The sequence below is a fragment of the Gymnodraco acuticeps genome, unplaced genomic scaffold (assembly GCF_902827175.1).
Source record: "Gymnodraco acuticeps unplaced genomic scaffold, fGymAcu1.1, whole genome shotgun sequence".
NCBI lineage: Eukaryota > Metazoa > Chordata > Actinopteri > Perciformes > Bathydraconidae > Gymnodraco > Gymnodraco acuticeps.
Genome location: NW_022991412.1, coordinates 1 through 4,351, shown reverse-complemented (window position 1 = coordinate 4,351; position 4,351 = coordinate 1). Strand labels below are relative to the sequence as shown.

Sequence of the window (4,351 nt, the reverse complement as noted above, 5' to 3'; positions counted from 1 at the left end):
GACACATACTCATAGGCTGGGAATTACTGTAAAGCTCAAATGACCAGAAGTCAAAAGCCCATGTAGGCTAAAAACGAAATATTTCACATTAGCTTGGTTTCATGTTGAAGGGCCATAATAGTGTTGTTCCTCGTTTCAAATGTTCATTGACTTTGATGGACTGTTTGTTGAGAAGTACTGTTGGAAATGTTGAAAGCCCATTGACCCATCATTATGTTGATCCCTCATTCCAGGTGTACTTTGACGGACAGATTTTTGAGAAGTACATTAGGAAATGAGGAACAATTGATTTACTAAAGCGAGACGAGCTAGCCAGGAGTCGAACCTGGAATCTTCTGATCCGTAGTCAGACGCGTTATCCATTGCGCCACTAACCCTTTGTTTTTGCCTTTCGTAGCAGCTTTTAAACTGTTGAAAATGAACTAAAAATGCAGTAGGTAGGTTGAACCAAAAACATAAAAGCAGACTGCAACTGCTGCCGTGACCCGGATTCGAACCGGCACCAACGCAGAGTACTAACCACTATACGATCACGGCCACTGTAGTTCTCACAGTATTGCAAACATACCATTCTGAAGGAAAGTACACTTACAAAGGGGGCACGGACTCCCCCACAGACTAAACCAAGAGGGAACACCGGTCAGAAGTTCGTGCCCCTGGTAACACTGAATAACAAAAAAATATGGGGGCATGCCATTAAAACTGCTATGCATTGAGGATTTTAGTCCGAGATGAGTGCTTATCTGCGGGTATCTTGTGTCAGCTTCGTGGACCCCAATTTAAAAGGAAATGTCCATGATATTGACAAACATATTCCTCCTATGGAGGATGTTCTCATGGCCCTGGTAACCTATAAGGGGGTGTATTTTGCGGTGCTTTACCGTCCGCCCATCGGCATCCATATTCGGCCTTATTCACAGCACCACCCACCCTCCTGTGGAGGATGTTCTCATGGCCCTGGTAATCTTAAAGGTGGTGGATTTTGTGGTGCTTTACTGTCCGCACACCAGCATCCATATTCATCCATATTCACATCACCACCCACCCTCCTGTGGAGGATGTTCTCATGCTCCTGGTAACCCTTTAAATAGTCTGATACTACCACTGCACGTTACAAGCCAGAAATAATGTTTAAATTGTCGGGAAAAGAGTTTTTAAACATCTGGAAGAGATTATTAGCCTGTCATTTTGCAAGATATCATTTAACATTTAAGCTCTCTTGGAGAAGGACATAATATGTCCATTTCCAGGAGAGCTTCAATGTTAAATCATATCTTGCAAAATGACAGGCTAAAAGCCAGGAATAAGTGTTTCAAAGGCGGGGAAAAGTTGTTTAAAATAGTCTGATACCTCCTTTTTCAACAGATATGCTCTAAGTCATTTAAGAAGGGATACAGTCCACCGGTCATCCCTTACAGTGATTTGATGTCGAGCATCTCACCGAGTTCTCAAATTAATGGGAGTCGGCACGGAGAACATCCCTCTTTACTTGTACACTCCAAAGACCTGTGTGTTTGCTGTAGCAGAGTCCAAGTGGTGTAGGCATTATACTTTATTTTCAGACAACAAAGAACTGTCTATTGAATTGGCCGGGAATCGGACCCGGGTCTCCCACGTGGCAGGTGACAATTCTACCACTGAACCACCAATGCTGAATTATAAAGCCAAACCACCATACGGCAGTTGAGGCGAAAAGTTCAGCCAACAAAGACTGTTTTTCAAGCAACCACGCCTCTATATTTCATTATAAGATCTATATCCGTAAAGACATTCTAGTGTTCCTCCCTTAAATGGATTTGATGTTTATGATCAAACTAGTGTTTTCTAATGCCGCGGAGTCAGCACGTATAACATGCCACACAACTCAAGCGTATTACTAAAGAGATAGGTTCCAATCGGGGGCACAAAGTGCAGCACAAAGTGCAGCACAGCAGCAGGGGTCTTTTTTGGACTCAATGCCAAAGAAGCCACAGGTGAGAGCCACGAACCATGCTCGCGCAGCTGGGGGAAAGGGTGTGGCCTGGGATGTGGAAGTGCCAAGTGAGGGTCACCGCGAGGGCTTGGACTGGGACAACTATGGTGGTGTCTGTTCTCGAGGACAGCCTCCACAATTACTCTGGTTTCTCTTCAAAGCGTATAAGTCTTTCGCCTTTTACTAAAGACTTCCGTGGAGAGGAACACCTACGAGTTCAACCTATTTTTGGTAGGCTTGGCCATTTGGCTGAGCATTCTGAGTTTGTGAAAGACAAGAGCAGTCATTAGCACCTGGGCGATCCGAGCTACCCAGCGCCTCGGTTACGCCAGGTCAAAAGAGCCGCACCAAGACCTGCGGCGACTGCGCAACAAGTCCGTCTCCCGCAGCAAACGTTAAGGGTCATCGCTTCTCGGCCTTTTGGCTAAGATCAAGTGTAGTATCTGTTCTTATCAGAAACTGCGCTCTTAGCCTTTTTGCTTAGACAGCGATCAACTCCCCTTGGATGGAAAACTTTTGCCTGTTGTGGCTCTGGTTTTTTGTCTACATCTGGGAGGACATTGTTCTGTATTTGTTTTGCATCATTGATTTGTTGTTTTGTGTTTGATTTCTTGCAGATTCGTAACGGGCCTCGTTGGTGCATTGGTCACACACCTTGTCCTCTTGCCCCAGCGGCTGAACCAAGGAGGGACCCGGGACAAACCAACCTGGAACATCGGCCGCACACCTCAGCGCCTGGGGCCAACAGCTGAACTAGAGAGGGGTGAGTACCCCTTTTGACTTGCGGTGCCTCTAACATGTCGGCCTACCATGCTGGCATGCAGAGGCACCATAGTGTGAGGTTCACTTTTGTGGAGAAAGACGGGAAGCAGCTGGCGCTGTCCAGACTGGACTTCTCCAGAAACCTCATACAGAAGGCTTTAAACTTCACACCTGATGATTTAAACTGCATCCTCACCCTGCCTTTCAACAAAGGCTTTGACGTTAGCTTCCGTACCTCTATGGCCTTTAGAGAATTTTGGACAAAGTTTGAAAGTGTGAAAGCCCAGTTTTTTGCTTTTAATGTTGAGAAACTGACTGACAATGCCTTGAAAGTAGTCATTGTCAGGATGTTCAATGAGACAGTAACTGCAGAAGACATCCATTTTTGGCTGGGTAGATACTGCACAGTAAAAGGCATGGCTTCAAAAGTGAGAGATGAGGACGGCATTTGGAACTGTGCCTGGCGTGTCCCCATTCAACAATGGCAAGACCCCCAGGGCTATCAAGGCCTTAAACAACTGCCATCAATGATAGTTCTGGGGAACAACAGGGGATACATCCACTATCAGGGACAGCCCAAACTCTGCCGCAAGTGTGGAGAGCATGGGCACCTAGCGGAAGCATGTCAGCAGATCGTTTGTCGGAAATGTAGACAGATTGGGCATACCTTTGAGGAGTGTACAAATGGCAGGAAGTGTAACCTTTGTGGAGAATCCAACCACCTCTTCAGAGATTGCCCTCAATCTTTTGCCAACAAGCTTAAAGCTGTAAGAGTAGATAGAGAAAATGGCAGACGAGGGGAAACAGGTGACATGTTGATTGGAGAGGCGGAGACAAACACTTCGAATCCCCCTCCAAATCCTGTTACTGGAAAAAGAGGACCAGGTGAGGAGGGGCAGGGGGAGGGAACTGTGGATCCCTCACCAATGGAGAGTGGAGAGGGTGTAGTGCAGGAAGGGGGCGGAGCTAACCCCACAAATGAAAAGGAACCTGACACTCACCTGCAGAACGTTAGCAATGATTCCCCCCCCCCCAATATGCAGCAGTCCATGAGGCCTTTAGCAGAACTGATATCAGAGTTGTCATCCGATCCTCCCATGGGGGATGGGGAGGGACCGGTGGAGAACCAGCCAACAGAAAAGGGAGACGGTACAATGCAGGAAGGGGGCGGAGCTACACCTGAAAAGGAAACTGACATTCACCCACACAGCGAAGGCAATGATAGCCCCCTCCCCAACGCACAGCAGTCCAAGAGGCCCGTGTCAGAACTATCCTCCAACTCTCCCATAGTTTCAGAGAAGATAGTAAGAACTGACTACTCCCCAGAAAATTCATCTCTGGAGGAATCCAGGGTATTCCCCTCCACCTCCCCAAATCAGATATCCTTTCTAACCATGGTTCTGCAATCGACCCCAAAGAAGTCAACTTTCGACGCAAGACTGCGTGAGAGGCCAACCCCAAGAGTCCGAAAGGGAAGAGAAGGGCAACCCCCTTACTCCTCCCCGGTAAGACCAAAGGAAGAGCTAGACTCACATGAGATTGGCTAACAACCTTTGTTTTTTAACAGTATAACCCCCTTTTAGTCGTTTGAAATGTTGTACCCGTTAATCTTAACCA

The 4,351-nt window shown here is 47.0% G+C and overlaps 2 non-coding genes and 1 pseudogene across 2 annotated transcripts; 2 read left to right on the top strand and 1 right to left on the bottom strand.

Annotated features, from left to right (window-relative positions):
• Nucleotides 1-304: 304 nt before the first annotated feature.
• trnar-acg lies at nt 305-377 on the bottom strand. Its single transcript has one exon. It is a non-coding gene; the product is annotated as a tRNA-Arg (tRNA).
• Nucleotides 378-2,111: 1,734 nt separating this feature from the next.
• On the top strand, nt 2,112-2,228 carry LOC117532446. The gene has a single exon (XR_004566860.1). It is a non-coding gene; the product is annotated as a U5 spliceosomal RNA (small nuclear RNA).
• Nucleotides 2,229-2,376: 148 nt separating this feature from the next.
• LOC117532445 lies at nt 2,377-2,490 on the top strand (annotated as a pseudogene).
• Nucleotides 2,491-4,351: the final 1,861 nt, after the last annotated feature.